This window comes from Carcharhinus amblyrhynchos, unplaced genomic scaffold (genome assembly GCF_965287045.1).
Source record: "Carcharhinus amblyrhynchos unplaced genomic scaffold, sCarAmb.v2.hapA scaffold_42, whole genome shotgun sequence".
NCBI classification, from domain to species: Eukaryota; Metazoa; Chordata; class Chondrichthyes; order Carcharhiniformes; family Carcharhinidae; genus Carcharhinus; species Carcharhinus amblyrhynchos.
Window position 1 is genome coordinate 4,175,275 of NW_027649783.1, and position 17,105 is coordinate 4,192,379.

At 44.7% G+C, this 17,105-nt stretch overlaps 4 non-coding genes across 4 annotated transcripts; 1 reads left to right on the plus strand and 3 right to left on the minus strand.

The window, feature by feature from the left end:
* Positions 1 to 6,648: 6,648 nt before the first annotated feature.
* trnar-ucg (transfer RNA arginine (anticodon UCG)) lies at positions 6,649 to 6,740 on the minus strand. Its single transcript is given in 2 exon segments — positions 6,649 to 6,684; positions 6,704 to 6,740. It is a non-coding gene; the product is annotated as a tRNA-Arg (tRNA).
* A 1,633-nt stretch (positions 6,741 to 8,373) lies between these two features.
* Positions 8,374 to 8,447, plus strand: trnat-agu (transfer RNA threonine (anticodon AGU)). The gene has a single exon. It is a non-coding gene; the product is annotated as a tRNA-Thr (tRNA).
* Positions 8,448 to 9,209: 762 nt separating this feature from the next.
* Positions 9,210 to 9,285, minus strand: trnat-agu (transfer RNA threonine (anticodon AGU)). The gene has a single exon. It is a non-coding gene; the product is annotated as a tRNA-Thr (tRNA).
* A 4,288-nt stretch (positions 9,286 to 13,573) lies between these two features.
* Positions 13,574 to 13,655, minus strand: trnas-cga (transfer RNA serine (anticodon CGA)). The gene has a single exon. It is a non-coding gene; the product is annotated as a tRNA-Ser (tRNA).
* Positions 13,656 to 17,105: the final 3,450 nt, after the last annotated feature.

Genomic DNA, 17,105 nt, shown 5'->3' on the forward strand with positions numbered 1-17,105 from the left:
AGCTTGTAGCAATGTGTTTGAATGAACACGGTGACATCTCATCTCAGCAGCATTTTGAAATTCTCATTCATTCAATGTATTCTGATGAAATGTATTTCTGATGCTCTGTGTGTCATTACATAAGAATCTTCCTTTGACATCAGACCTTGTTTTGTCCTTGTGATCCTGATGCTGATTTTTTACTTCTGCTCACGTTATGATTTTGCTGATGGAACCATCGAAAGAACCAAAGTGACAGCACCGAAGGAAGCCATTCGGCCCATCTTGTCCATACCAACCCGAGGATACCCAGGTGTCCTTTCCAAACTCAGCTGCCTGCACCTGGCCCAGAACCATGCAGCTGAATGCATGATGGAGATACAAATACTTCATAGCAAAAACTCCCCAGGATGGCTGCCCGAAGCAAACATTTCCAACCATAAGCGCTATGAGCAGTGTTGGAATCTGTGCAGGGAAACCCCATTGGATTTCAAATCCAGCGCCTCAACCACTCAGCCATCACAGCTGCTTATTTACCAGAATAATGTAACCACCTCAGTAATGTGCATATATTAACTTCATCAGGAACCAGGATTGTGCAGAGCACAGAGTGTGAGCTGAAATTTGTTCCTCAACTTATACTTTTATCTCTGTCTCTGAATTAATTTATTAGGTCGGAGACTTGTTTTTCTATTTAAATATTTTTCCATTGAAATCTAATTATGTCCGAAGAGAAAATAAAGCAAAGCATCTCTATTACTGTCCAGTGTTGTGTTGGCCCTGTTTTTGTTCACTCTGTTTAAAGTCCAAGAGGCCGCAGATAAGATTCCTAAATAAATTATCAATGCGATGGCCGGGAATCGAACGCAAGTCAACTGCTTAGAAGGCAGCTATGCTCACCACTATACCACCATCGCTCACTTTTCTCCCAGTAGCCGTTATTTGCATTAGTTTTAACTGCGGAACTTCCTCAGTTGCTGATTTTATCAGGCACCAGGAGAGCCCGGAGCGCAGTTTGGAAACTGAACTTGGCTTGCCTGTTTTTACAATTGTTCCTTACTGGGAACTCATTGATCAATTCTGAGGCCTGTTCTTTATTTCACAAAGTTTCCACTCAAAGCAAATTGAAGCTGAATTTTCCATTAGAAAGATCGTGATGGTGAGAATTTTTAGTGAATTTCATTTTAAGAGTGTCCACCTACTGCTATGATCTGCGATAACTAATTAAATAAATCAGACAGTGATGGTCAGGAACTGACCCTTGGTCAAATGCTCGCACAGTCACCACTCCATCACCATCGCTCACCTGGCTCTGTCACCCACTCTGTAAGAAAGTCCAGCTCTGACAGTGAATCTGGTTCCCTCCAGGTCCAATCGGAGGATGGTCAGAAACTGTCACTGTCAGAAACTCCATTATCAGCGAGTGTGGGATGATTATTTAACTGGCTGTCACTGGTTGGTGAGGTTGTGATTTACTGTTACCTGTCAGTGCCGGAGCAACAAACAAAAATATACAAACACTTAGTTGGGGAAAGGGCTTCTCTTGAGGCACTGGGAGAATTTGTATAATGGATATCAAAAAAGACAGTAGGACTAGGGGGCACAGCCTCAAGATAAAGGGGGGGCGGTTTAGAATGGAGTTGAGGAGGAACTTCTTCACTCAAAGGGTGGTGAATCTCTGGAATTCTCTGCCCGTTGAAGTGGTGGAGGCTGCCTCGCTAAATATTTTTAAGATGCGGGTTGATGGGTTTTTGATAAGAGAGGGGATTAAGGGTTATGGGGAGAGGGCGGGAAGGTGGAACTGAGCCACGACAGATCAGCCATGATCTTATTGAATGGCGGGGCAGGCTCGAAGGGCTAGATGGCCTACTCATAAGAACATAAGAACATAAGAAATAGGAGCAGGAGTAGGCCATCTGGCCCTTCGAGCCTGCCCCGCCATTCAATAAGATCATGGCTGATCTGTCGTGGCTCAGTTCCACTTTCCCGCCCTCTCCCCATAACCCTTAATCCCCTCTCTTATCAAAAACCCATCAACCCGCGTCTTAAATATATTTAGCGAGGCAGCCTCCACCACTTCAACGGGCAGAGAATTCCAGAGATTCACCACCCTTTGAGTGAAGAAGTTCCTCCTCAACTCCGTTCTGAACCGCCCCCCCTTTATCTTGAGGCTGTGCCCCCTAGTCCTACTGTCTTTTTTGAGCGGGAAGAGTCTTTCCACCTCTATCCTATCCATCCCATTCATCTCCTGCTCCTATTTCTTATGTTCTTATGTTCTTATGTTCTTATATCTGCTTCTGTTCAGTTTGACGGCTGTCACGTCTGATACACTTTGATTCCAGTATTTTCCCCCACGATACTCTTTCCCTATCGCGATGTGTCATTTTTATTTGTTCGTTTGCTTAAATGTTGAACTGAAACGATTTGGAATTGACCTATTATTTCACCAAGATGCACTTTCTAGTCTGAACACTCTTTGTTGCAGTGCGAGCGCTGCAGCTGGGGATCTGTGGCACAAAGAATGGCATATAGGAGTTCTCATCATTGTCTTATTTCATTTGATTAGATTTATTATTGTCACATATGTTATTAGTATACGGTGAAAGGTAGTTTTTTTCTTGTGCGCTATAGAGACAAAGCATACCGTTCATAGAGAGGGAAAGGAGAGATTGCAGAATGTAGTGTCGCAATCATAGCTCGGGTAGAGAGAAAAATCAACTTAATGCAAGGAAGCTTCATTCAGAGGTCTGATGGCAGCAGGACAGAAACTATTCTTGAGTCGGTGGCCCCAGACTGTTGTATCTTTTTCCCGATGGAAGAAGCTGGAAGAGGAGATTGTCTGGTGAGATATTCAAACTTTGTGGGTCAGAATCTCATCGAAGTCGGGTTTTTGAGTAAAGTTTGAAGAAACTATGAACTGGTGTATCAATGCTCTCAGAGAAGTGAAACTGCCGCCTCGAACTTCATGAGAATGTCTACAGGGCCAATCAACCTAACCCGCACATCTTTGAACGATGGGAGGAAACTGGAGTACCCAGAGGAAACTCACGCAGATACGAGGAGAATGTGCAAACGCCACACAGATATTGGCCTAAGCCGGGAATCGAACCAATGTCCCTGGAGATGTGAAGCAGCAGTGCTACCGTGCCGTCCAAAATATACCAGTTTGAGGGGGATAAAAAAGCAAACTGGTCCATACAGGGATCAAACCCGCGACCTTGGTGTTATGAATGCCATGCTCTAACCAGCTGAGCTGACCACCCGCAGCCAGCTCGGCCAGGGACAGTTATCAGGGCGGCTTGGGCCAATGTCTGTGGGAGTTTGCACATTATCCCCGTGCTTGTGTGGGTTTTCTCTGGGTGTTCCGGTTTCCTCCCACACCCCAAAAACGTGCTTTTCGGCTGATTGGTGTTAATAAATCATCCCTTTGGTAGGAATAATGGTAGGAAGGATTATTACTTACTTGGCGAAAAACTGCAGCAGGCGACGGTGCAGAGGGACCTCGGGGTCCTTGTGCATGAGTCGCAAAAACCCAGCTTGCAGGTGCAGCAGGTGGTCAGGAAGGCGAATGGGATGCTGGCCTTCATAGCGAGGGGGATTGAATATAAAAGTAGGGAGGTCTTGCTGCAGCTGTATAGGGCATTGGTGAGGCCGCAGCTGGAGTACTGTGTGCAGTTTTGGGCGCCGTACTTACGCAAGGATATTTTGGCCTTGGAGGGAGTGCAGAGGAGGTTTACTAGGCTGATGCCAGAGTTGAGGGGGTTGAGCTATGAGGAGAGGCTGAATAAACTAGGCTTGTACTCATTAGAGTTTAGAAGAATGAGGGGAGATCTCATTGAGACATATAAGATTATGAATGGGATGGATAGGATAGAGGTGGAGAGATTCTTCCCGCTCAGAAAGGACAGTAGGACTAGGGGGCACAGCCTCAAGATAAAGGGGGGACGGTTTAGAACGGAGTTGAGGAAGAACTTCTTCACTCAAAGGGTGGTGAATCTCTGGAATTCTCTGCCCGTTAAAGTGGTGGAGGCTGCCTCGCTAACTATTTTTAAGACACGGGTTGATGGGTTTTTGATAAGAGAGGGGATTAAGGGTTGTGGGGAGAGGGTGGGAATGTGGAACTGAGCCACGACAGATCAGCCATAGAACATAGAACATAGAACATAGAACATTACAGCGCAGAACAGGCCCTTCGGCCCACGATGTTGCGCCGACCAGTTACAACAACAATGACCCACTAGCCTATACCAATCCCTTTTCGTCCATAAACCTATCCAGAGATCTCTTAAACGCCCCCAAACTAGACGCATTTACAACTGCAGCAGGCAGGGCATTCCAATCCCTCACCACCCGCTGGGTAAAGAACCTACCCCTGACATCCGTCCTGTAGCTACCCCCCCTTAATTTAAAGCCATGCCCCCTCGTGCTAGCTTTCTCCATCCGAGGAAAAAGGCTATCACTATCCACCCTATCTAAACCTCTAATCATCTTATATGTTTCAATAAGATCCCCTCTTAGCCGCCTTCTTTCCAACGAAAACAACCCTAAATCCCTCAGTCTCTCCTCATAGGACCTCCCCACCATACCAGGCAACATCCTAGTAAACCTCCTCTGCACCCTCTCCAACGCCTCCACATCCTTCTTGTAATGCGGGGACCCGAACTGCACACAGTACTCCAAGTGCGGCCGCACTAGAGTAGTGTACAGTTGCAACATTACACTGCGACTCCTAAATTCAATCCCCCTACCAATAAACGCCAAGACACCGTACGCCTTCTTAACAACCTTATCTTCTTGATTCCCAACTTTCAGGGATCTATGTACACACACACCTAGATCCCTCTGTTCATCCACACTATTCAAAGTCCTCCCGTTAGCCCTATACTCGACACATCTGTTGCTCCTACCAAAGTGAATTACCTCACACTTCTCCGCATTAAATTCCATCCGCCACTTCTCGGCCCATGATCTTATTGAATGGCGGGGCAGGCTCAAAGGGCTAGATGGCCTACTCCTGCTCCTATTTCTTATGTTCTTATGTAAATTGGATCTCCCTTAATCTGGCGCACATATAATTCCCTAAATCTGCACCCCTTTATTGTGGAGTCCAGGAGAAGTCGACAAAAGTCGGAGGTAGAAGAAGGATTGGAATGAGGCACTCAGTGAGTGTTAAAATGGGCGGCGCGAGCTTGTAGGGCCGAAGGGCCTGTTTCCTGTGCTGTGTTGTTCTTTGTTCTTTGTTTTTTGTTGTCGGTCCCTCGATTCAAGGATGACATCCATTTAGGGCCATGAGTTTCTGCTATGGGTCTTCATGTGAGTGAACAGGCCCATTCTCAGCCCACAGAGCTTTCTTCTCTGTTACTGTCTTCTCTGCCTCCATTCTGCCTCATAAAAGCCTGCTGCCGATTGGGGGACAGGTTTTGGCCATCTTCAACGATTTGTAACAAACTCTTCCAGTCATCAGCATGAATGCTGCCTCCCTTCAATCTGGAGGGTGTTGGGGAAACATTACTGATGGGATGTCTCTCACACTCTGAGGATTCGCTGATACACTGGTCACATGTACATCATTGTGCTAAAACCATCAACTATCAATGGCATGTATGAAAGAGTGAGATACATTCCTATCTGCCCTTCTCTGGTCCATTTTATCGAAATGATTTTTACAAAATCTTTCATTAATTGAAAGCCCAACATCAGGCCACCCTCAGCCTTGTTGTTTTTGGAGAAAAGGATCCAGATTCTCAATCCGTCACTAGGCCATCTCGTTTTTCTGGAACTTCGACCAGATTTCTGCAGAAAAACAATCGGACTCGGACCTGCAATCTTCTGATACTATGTCCACGACTATTAGAGTAGCCGGACGCCTTAGGCATGAGGCCAGGCGGTCAAACGATAAAACACGGTACCGAATGTCAGCATTTGTTACCGGCAGAGCATTCTCTTTCTCCCTCATGGTTCTTTTTTATGGGCTGTGGGTGTCGCCTGCAGGACCAGCATTTGTTGCCCTCCTCTAATTGCCCTTCAAATGAAAGTGCCTTGTTCGGCCATTTCAGAGGGCAGTTAAGAGTCACCCTCATTGCTCTGGGTCTGGAGTCAGATGTCAGCCAGACCAGGTAAGGAGGGCAAACGGCTTCATCTAATGTGCACCGATGAACCAGATCATATTTTACTCCAGTTGACAATGGTTCCAAGGCCACCATTACTGAGACTAGCTTTCAATTCCAGATTGACTTCATCAATGAATTGAAATTCCACCAGCTGCCGCAGTGGGATTTACTCCGTGTTCCCAAATACTAGTGCGGGTCTCCGGATTACCAGCCCAGTGACATCACCTTTCATCCCTGAAAACAGAAACAGTTCATTCAGCTCATTATTAAACCCCTTCCTGAGGAGATTAGAATTCCCTCCACAGAATTCTATTGAACAGATTGCATCAAAGCCTGTTGCTCCATTCGGGAGCATCAACAATTTATTAAGATCGCAAAGAAGAGATTGATTTCTTGGGACGAGATTAAAATAATGAGATTAGAAAATTGAATGAACAAAACAACAAGGAAATACATTCTGAGAAAGAGTCCTGCAATGTTAGCAAGAAAATGCAGAGTTTCCAGCTGAAGAAGGACATCCCGTTTTGTTTTGGAACTACGACCAGATTTCTGCATAAAACGACCGCGACAGGACTCGAACCTGCAATCTTCTGATACCATCATTGTCGTATTAACCGAAGTCAGACGCCTTATCCATTAGGCCACGCGGTCGATACACATTACTGCCTACCGAATGTCAGTACCATGTGAATACCTGCCGTGGTTATATTAATTGTCAGTTCTATTTTTGGATGCTTCGCTGATTCCCAGATGCCACAAACTGAAGGGGAATCCCCAGTGTTTGTAACCGGTAGAAAACTGAAGATCATTTCCAACATTCTTGGCTGCCTGTCTGTGTGGAGTTTGCACGGTCCCCCCGTGTGTGTGTGTTTACTTCGGGTGTTCCGGTTTCCTCCCATCTCTAACGAAGTGCAGATTAGGCGGATTGGCCAGGCTAAATTCCCCCTTATTGTCAGGGGGATTAGTAGGGTAATTAGGTGGGGTTACAGAGAGGGATTCTCTGTCGGAGAGTTGGTGCAGAATGGTCGGTGCGGCCTCATTCCGCACTGTGGGGATCCTCTGCTTCCTACACATCCTCTCTTCAATCTTCAATGCCTGTCCCTGAATACTTCTGCCAGCAGCTAATGCAGCAACTTCCCCCTGTGTACCTTAGTTCAATATGTTATTTATTTTACACGTCTCTTACATCACCACTCAATCCCGTTAGCTGCACAGAGATAAAATCCGAATTATCCAGTCAAACCTTTGAGCGAAAATCCATCATCGATGGATCCAAGGCAGTAAATCTCATCTTCACCCTCGTCAGGACTCTCCCACACTTTCTAAAGTGTGATTACTGGGTCTGGGTACAATCCTAAAACAGCCGCAGTTAATCAGAGCTTCATAAAGATTGAGCAGAACTTCCCAGTTTTTATACTCAGTATCTCCAGTTATGAAGCCAAACATCCAATCCGCCTTCCTGACAACTCTCTCAAAATGGCCTCTCTCCTTCAAAGATCTCTCTGACCCTCAGCTCCCTCTGAGCCTGCACACTGTTTAGAACAGGACCATTCCGTTTTTATTCCCTTTCCCCATCTCTCCTGTCCAAATGCAGCACTGTTCCTGAGTGTGGGATTAATAATATGTCTCTACTACAATATCAGTGAGAGCTGAGACTGCAGCTTCTGTTTCTCCAAGAGAATCTTTCTGGATAAAGCCGGAATTTACAAGGATTTCTGTAACTGATATATTATCTGATAAATTATCACCGCCCTCACTCACTCTATCGGTGTCTATCCCTCCACCCCCACTCAGTAACTGTATAGGAAGGGGGAATATTGCTGGATAATGACTGACTGCAGACAATCTGTATCTTCTTTTGATCAAATAGAGAGGGAGAGAGATTCTCACAGTCTCTTTGTGAGTATGGATTAACCTTTTATATGCCCTCACAAACACAGTAATCCCCTTGCCTTTGTCAATTCCTAAGAAGTACTTGTACCTCTGAGGCCCTGGTGGGCGGTTGAAGGGTGGGGTGAGGTTTGAAGGCGATGCCGCAGGGTGCTGAGTGTGAGACCAGCCGATTTTAAAGCATGTGTGTAGGAAAGTGAAGAGTGAACTTGTCTGTGTGAAGATCACAGAAAAGCTGTGTCTGGAGCTGGGCCCGAGAGACAAGTTTTGTGTTGTCAGTAAATGAACTCCTGTAATGAAGACACAAAATCAGAAAGAGGAAATGCTGGAAATATTCAGCAGCTCCGAAAGCAGCTGTGGAGAGACATTCCTGTCGCCAGGCTGTAACTCTGCAGGCTCTGTGGCTTAGTTGGTTAAAGCGCCTGCCTAGTAAGCAGGAGATCCTGGGTTCAAATCCCAGCAGAGCCTTGATTCTTTTTCAATGATGTTTGCAATTGTGCCAGTCACAAAATCCATTTTGCTCGTCAGTTTTGTCTTTCCCTTCAGAGTGGATAATCTCCAACGATGGACAAATTTCGAGACTCCCCACAAATATCTCGACTATTTGTTTGAGATGATCCAGGTATTTTCATCATCTTGCAGTAAAAAAAAATCTAAATATACTCAATGTTCTCCCAACACAGATTTTCATTATTTTCTCAGGGAATTCCGAACACTGTCAAATGGCCTGAGAAACACACAAACCCTACAGTGCTGAAGGAGACCATTCTGCCCATCGAGTCTGTACCGACCCCCCGACAGAGAATTGCGCATAGGATCTATCCCCGCAGTGCCACACACCCACTCCGCGAATCTACTGATACAAATACCTTGGGCACAAAGGGACAATCTAACATGGCCAAATCCATTCAACCTGCTCATCTTTGGAATGTGGGAGGACATCGGAATCACCTTGTTTCCTGAGATAATTTGTCTGGGTGAATTCAACTTGAACAGAACGACAGAAGTTTGGCACCATCCAGGACAGAGCATCCCGCTTCATTCGCTTCCCATGTATAAAAATTCACTCCCTCCACTACCGACACACAATGGCAGCAGTGTGCACCATCCACACGATGCACTGCCGCAACTCAGTAAAGCTCCTTTGCCAGCACCTTCCAAACCCACGACCATTGGGACCAAGAAGGACAAGCTCAGCAGAAACATCAGAATAACATTGAAAAAGAACCAAGGCTCTGCTGGGATTTGAACCCAGGATCCTACCTACTTACTAGGCAGGCGCTTTAACCAACTAAGCCACAGAGCCTGTGACTATGGTGGGTGAGTGGGTTCAGCGGAATGCTGGAAATACGTTGCAGATCTGGTGGTATTTGTGAAAAAGGAGACACTGCCAGGTTGTAGGACACTGATATTTATTTATTGATTGTAGTTATTTATAAGTTGTTGTTGCGTGTTTGCGTTCCTTAATCTTATTTATCTTCCAAAATAAATGAAATATCTAATTGAAAAAGATGTTACTATTTCTCACCCATCCAGCGAACGTTGTGTCAAACTTTAAGAAAGGTTTGTGATTTATTCTCGAGTCAGTGGTTTCCCTGGGAGCCGGGTTAACAGAAACAGCATGGAGAGATGGCAGAGCAGGAAATGTCGGTGCCGAAGCTGAATCACATCAATGAAGCAGCAACTGGTTTGTTACTAACCTGATCCATAATCCGATTGTGATGGGACTCAAACTCACAACCTTTAAGTGACTGAATTACCATCATTTGGAAGTCCAACGCGACACAGAGACACAGGCTAAAATTTTACTTTACTTGTCCTTAGATGGATTTTTGACAATGTGGAAACTATTGATAAATTCAATAATCTCATAGTTAAAAGGTTAAGAGGGATTTCACTGATCGCAAGTCATGTTGGGACATCTGATGTCTGTTAAAACAGTTGTGAAAATACAGACCTGTTCCTACTCTATACAGGAAATCTGTCCCTCACAGAATGATGCTCCCTTAGCTCTCTTCCTCACTCCCCTGTACAGCTTGAAGTCTCATCTCGCAGGCCTGATAGTTGGGAGATACATTCTACTCTATCTGTCACGGGGCTGATCAGAACCTGTTCCCTGTTCCAGTTAAACACCTGCACAGAACACAACGCAAAGCTGGAAGCTGGAAATCTGACCAAAAAAAAACAAAAAATGCTGGAAATGCTCAGCAGGTGAGGCAACATCTCATTAACGGAGATTTGTGTAAAACCAGCTCCTGAAGCACAGCACAGCGGCACAGTTTAAAGTTTCCTTTCATCCACAATGGATGCTCCATTCTATGATTTTGAACAATTCAAATTGAGAATGTGCATTGTTATTCTAGTCGCCATAGCCTGAAAACCACTTCAGGCATTGATGTCACCCTTGGGTTTTAAATTTGTAAATCCATTCTCTATCTTTTTAAAGCTACTGTTGAAACTGTATCCAACACACGCTCAGTTCTTTGTGAAAGACAAGGAGAATTGAAGATATATTTGTATAATTTTCCTTTGACTAAATTTGTACAGAAGCAGAAAGGCGGGACTCACACTCAGCTCTTCATGAAACTCACCCGCTAAACATTGAAAGGTGGCAGTGTTTATTCAAGGGATGATTCTTGAACATAGAACACAGAACAGTACAGGCCCTTCGGCCCTCAATGTTGTGCCGAGTTATGTTCAAACCCAAGATCAAGCTACCCCACTCCCTATCATTCTGGAGTGCTCCATGTGCCTATCCAATAACCGCTTGAAAGTTCCTAAAGTGTCCGACTCCACTATCACAGCAGCAGTGTATTCCACACCCCAACCACTCTCTGAGTGAAGAATCTACCTCGGGCATCCCTCCTATATCTCCCACCATGAACCTTATAGTTATGCTCCAAGGGAAAAAAAAACCTCGGCTTGTGTATCTTTGCAACATTTACAGCTTGTGTCTGTTTGTGAGTAAATGACATTTCAGCGATCTGTTACTCATTCAAATGTTAACTAGTAACGAGAAGAGGAAGAAAGTTACTGCACCCTGGATGGAAATGACAAATCATTTTGAAGGAGCCGCCATGGAATCCTTTTTCTGTTGCTAAAAGCGAAATAGCAGAGAATGGTTTCGATCCATCGACCTCTGAGTTATGGGCCCAGCACGCTTCCGCTGCGCCACTCTGCTACGGAAAGTCCCGTTATTCATTTTTTATTAATGGAGAATCGAAAAGTTGGAACGATGCAATCTGGGCAATACAACTGAGCAAGGTGAAACACTATGGGGACTGGACAGGATAATCCTACCATGGGCAGGGCACTAAGTGAAGATGCGACATTGACTGAGTTGTCAGACGGAGCAGGGAATCGTTTCAGAAGATGCCAAGGAAAGTTGGAGTGCCAAATGTTTAATGATCACTGTACAAGTAGACGGTGAAATGCAGACTTCAGGTTGGATATTCATGAGTTCTGAGATGGGTGAAGAGACTGTGGCATCTCAGCGTAGTAAAGGTGCAATGGGGATTAGGAAGGGTAAAGGTGTACGCTTTATTTTATATCGTCTTCCTTGATCTTCGGACCAAAATGTCTCACTTCACACTTCCTTACGTTAATTAAGTTGTATCTGTCACGTGTCTGTCCATTCCACCAGCCTGTCTACATCTTCTTGAAGATTATCAATATCCTTCTTATTAAAGTTCAGAATATTTTCAAGTTTTGCACCTTTGGCAAATTTTGAGATTGAAACCTGTCCACCCAGATATAGGTCAGTAGCCTCCTCCAGCATCTACGGACCTCCCTATCTCTGTAAAGCCTTCCACTCACTACAACCCTACTTATCTCTATAATTACCTCTACCTCCTACACCCCTCCCTCTCCCTGTAACCTCCTCCAGCAATTACAACTATTTTCCCTCTCCTACCACCACCAGCCACTACAACCCTCCCTATCTCTGTAACCTTCTGCACTCACTAAAATGCTCTGAGATATCTGCTCACAGGGCGTGGGAGTAGGACGAGTCCATTCAGTCCCTCGAGCCTGCTCTGTTATTCGGGAAGGTGAAGGCGGCTTTGTTTCCAATCTCCACCTTCACCCCTTTACCCCGTCACCCTTGATAACCACTGTTAACAAGAAGATATCGATCCCGGGTTAACAATTCACTGATTCCCTTTTGGGTGAGGGCAAGATTCGAAAACTTGGAGTGGCCTCAAGTGTTACTCAGCTTCTCTCCTGGGAGTTAAACTCTGTCCCTCTTTCTCTCTACCCATCCTCCCCCGAAACCAGGTCTCAGGGTTCACCCAGCCTCCACCAGCAGAAATGATTCGGCTCTCTTTACCCCCACCATCACATCCTGAAAAATGTAATTAAACCCCAGAGAAAAAGGCCCTCATTTTTCTAATCACTCCTCGTAACTTCACTCCCAGCTCCAGACTTCAGTCTAGTGAACTTTACATTATGTCAATCACCCCAATGCCAATTTGTATGTGGCTCGCGTAGTAATCCAGAGATTGTAACCCCTGAGGACCTGTTCTTTAATGTATTTCCTCGTTGTTGATGAACCCCAAACAGGTCCTTTTACACGGTCTTCCACCGTTACTCAAAAAGGCCTCTAAATAATCATGAGAAATCAGTGAACATTTCATGTTTAGAATCGATTTCACAGCGATAAGGTTGTTTATTACAATATGGATCACAACAACTGGATCCCGTCCCCACTCCTACTTCAATATCCTTTCAAGCCAATCAGAGATGTCCCTCACCATGGCAGTGAACAGGCAACATACTGTGTGGGACTCTCGATACAAAGGATGTTATCAATCCCCTAATTATAGAATCTCGTAGAACGGCCACTCGACTAGAAATGTGTTCATTGGAGTTTAGAAGAGTGAGAGGGGATCTCATGGAAACTGATAAAATTCTGACAGGATTAGACAAAGTAGATTCAGAAAGAATGTTCCCGATGATGGGGGACTCCAGAACTAAACGTCCTCCAGAATGTGTGGAATTCACTGCCACAGGAAATAGTTGAGGCCAAAAGTTGTGTGAGATTTCAGGAAGAAATTAAATAAAGCAACAAGAATGTTAACGCGGTTCTAAACAGGAATTTTTCCTGCTTCCTTATGATTACACATAAACCTCGTTTCCCAAAACGATTATCCCTCTCTATTTTCCCAGCTGAAATCTCCTTTCTCAAGCTGTTATAACCAGGAATGTCTTACGCCCAGTAATGAGCAGCTTTTGCAATGTGTTTGAATGAACACCATTTCATATCATCTAAGCAGCATTTTGAAATTCTCATTCATTCACTGTATTCTGGTGAAATATGATCTTTATATTCTGTGAGTAATTACATAAGAACCTTCCTCTGATATGAGACCTCGTTTTGTCCTTGTTCCCCTGATGCTGCTTTATTTCTCTTTCTTCTCTCGTCATGATCTTTCTCATGGAATTTCCAGCACACTCGGCCCAGTTCGCCAGCTGAGTACATCCCGGCCCACAGAACAAATCCACTTCTTGAAAAGAGAAACACCGAAAGTTACATTTTTTTTTAAGCGGCTGCTCCTCTAGCCAAATTGTGACTATTAAACATTTCATACCAGACTCGCTGCGAGCAGGGTTCGAACCTGCGCGGGGAAACCCCATTGGATTTCGAGTCCAACGCCTTAACCACTCGGCCATCGCAGCTACACATTTACTCCAGCTCGGTAACATTTCTACTAACTTTATCAGACATAACAATGATGCAGAGAGCAGTGTGTGAGCTGAATTTGTTCATCTTTTATTTTGTATCTTTCTGTCTGAATGAGAACTCACTTATTGTTCAGAGACTTGTTTCTATGTTTCGAAAAAAATGTTCATTAAAAGCAAATAGATTCCGAAATTTAGGGAAAAAATAAAAGATTTATTTTTATTTCATTCCCATCAAATGTTGCGTTTGAACTTTATGTCCATTTGTTTCGAGACACAACAGGATAAGTTTCTAAATAAATTCCCATTGCGACGCCGGGAATTGAACCCGTGCCAGCTGCTTGAAAGGCAGTTCTGCCCACCGCGATATCACCAACACTCGCTTGGTTTAAAGGGTCGTTATTTTCATTCGTTATAATTACGGAACTAACTTAGTTGCTGATTTCATCAGACACGAGATGTGTCCATAACGCAGTTTGTAAACTGAACTTGGCTTGTCTGGACAGGTTCAGCTTCCTCTTTACCACTGTTTCTGACTGAGAAATCATTGATTAGTTTCGAGGGCTTTAAAAAAATCTCAACAACGTTTCCACTTTAAACTAGATTTTCCGTCAGACACACATGGATGATGAGAATATTGATGTGAATTTTATTTGAGCAGACCCCCTCCCCTCCCCTCCAGTTCTCAGACAGGCACTGACTGGTTCGAAGTTTGTTTTACTTTTTATAGAAAATAAATCCCTGTCTCACGACCTGCTTTTCTCCTGTTCTCAGACACATTCACTTTCTACAAGGGGGCACTAACTGGTTTGAAGAATCAGAGTCAGACTGCAGTCACCGCATTCTCTCTCCATCCCATTCTCTCAGTGCCACCTTACACCATATCCGACAGAGTGATTTGGAAAAGTTGAGTGAATCACCATAAGACCTCGAGACGCAGGATCAGAATTATCCCACTCGGTCCATTGAGTCTGCTCCGCCATTCAATCATGCTGATAGTTTTCTCATCCCCATTCTCCTGCCTTTTCTCATTCACCCCTGAATCCTTTATTAATAAAGGACTATCTGCCTCTCTCTTAAAGACACTCAATAACCTGCCGCCCAAAGTCTTCTGTGGCAAATAGTTCCACAGATGAATCAATCTCTGGCTGAAGAAATTTCTCCTCATCTCTGTTTGAAAGGACCGTCCCTTTAGCCTGAGGTTGTTCCCTCTGGTTCTAGTTTCTCTCACTAGTGGAAACATCCTCTCCACGTTCACTCTATCCAGGCCTCGCCTGTATCCTGTAGGTTTCAATAAGATAGCCCACTCCACCCCACCGCCGCCCCCACCCGCCCCCATGCTTCTCAACTCCAACGAGTACAGGCCCAGTATCCTGAACCGTTCCTCGTGCAACAGGCTCTTTATTCCAGGGATCATTCTCGTGAACCTCCTCTGGACCCTTTCCAATGCCAGCACATCCTTCCTTAAATACGTGGCCAAAAACTGCTCGCGAACTGCAGGTGGGGTCTGACCAGACCCTTATCCAGCCTCAGAAGTACATCCCCGCTCTTGTATTCGAGCTCTCTCGACATGAATGTTAACATTGTATTTGCCTTCCTAACTGCCGACTGAACCTACTCGTTAACCTTAAGAGAATCTTGAACAAGGACTGCTAAGTCCCTTTGTGTTTTTCATTTGCTAAGCATGTTGGTTTTGGAGAATTTAGAGATTCTGAGAGAAAATAATTTGTATATTGACCCTAAAGAAACACAATGATATTTGCAATCACTATAATAATTGAAGGGCGGTTGGGGGGAAGGGGGGGGGGGGGTGCGGTGGTGGACAGACATGATTGGGTCTTGCCACGGAATCTGACCAACAGCCCCTGAATGCAGCATCTGTGGCTCACTGTCCAATTGCCACAGAATCTGGTTAACAGGTGTGATCCTACATCACATATACTTCAGCAGTTCAAAAAGGCAGCTCACCACAACCTTCCCAAGGGTAATTAGGGCTGGGTAATAAATGCTGACCCAGACAGAGACACCCACATTCCATGAATGAATTGAAAGACAATCTGCGGGGAGCGGCCCTCAGAGTGTTTAACAGTTACTGAGGTGAAAAACTCTAACTAACCCCCTGGAATCCGGAGCAAAGGCCGGAAGGAGGAGAAATTCCGTCCTGGGACCTTCCATTTGGTGAAAGTTTTATCCTGTGAATGTGGAGATGTGAGTATTGTAGAAGAGAGAGTGTCTGAAAGGAGCGGGCGGGTCAGACTAATCCAACTGTGTTTGTGTGTCTGTTCTGATCATGAGATCTCCGTCTCTCCTGTGTAAAATAAAACGATTTTCAATCAAAGATTCCCCCTAATCCCCCTGCTGAGCCCCAGAGTGAGATTTCAAGGCAACGGTCTTTTTTCAAACACAAAATTTTAGTCGTAAAGTTAACAATATGTCAGCGATCGCGCGCCTCCACATCTTACCTCAAATCCTCAATATCTGTCCCGTCATTAGCAATTAAGGCAAAACAAAATGTAAAACAATGAAGCATATTTTCCCTGCTTTGAGACATTAAAAAGGCGGCAAAGCGGCATAGTGGTTAGCCCTGCTGTCCGTGTTTGATTCGGGCCTTGGGTGTGTGGAGTTTGCACGTTCTCCTTGTGCCTACATGTGTTTCCTCTGGGTGCTCCAGTTTCCTCCCACATTCCAAACACATGCTGGTTAGGTACATTGGCCATGTTAAATTGTCCCTCAGTGTCCCAGGATATACAGGTTCTGGGGATTCGCCAGGTAAAAATTGTGTAAAAGACGTTCTTTCAGAAAGTTGTTGTAGACTCAATGGGCCAAATCGCTTCCTTTTCCAATGTAGAGATTCTATGCAGAAACATTGCCTCCACTTATGAAGCCAAGGTTCCAATCCGCTTTCCGAATGACATGTTCAAAATTTCCTCTCACTCTCAAAGATCTCTCTGAATCTCAGGTCCCTCTGAGCTTGCACACAGTTTAGAACTGGACCATTTTTTTTTTCTTTCCTTTCCCCATCTCGTCTGTCAAAATGCAGAACTGTTTCTGGGTGTGGGATTAATAATGTGTCTCTGCTACAATATGAGTGAGAGCTATATGAATATGTCAAAATTCACAGATGACACTAAGATGGATGGAAGAGCGAAATGTGCAGAGGATGCTGAAAGTCTGCAAAGAGATATAGATAATCTAAGTGAGTGGGCGAGGGTCTGGCAGATGGAGTACAATGTTGGTAAATCTGATATCATCCATTTTGGTAGGAATAACAGCAAAATGGACTATTATTTAAATAGGAAAACATTGCAGCATGCTGCTCTGCAAAGGGACCTGGGTATCCATGTGCAGGAATCTCAAGGAGTTGGTTTGCAGGCGCTGTCGGGTAACGTGTACTTGAGAAAGGATATACTTGCACTAGAGGGAGTGCAGAGGAGATTCACTAGGTTG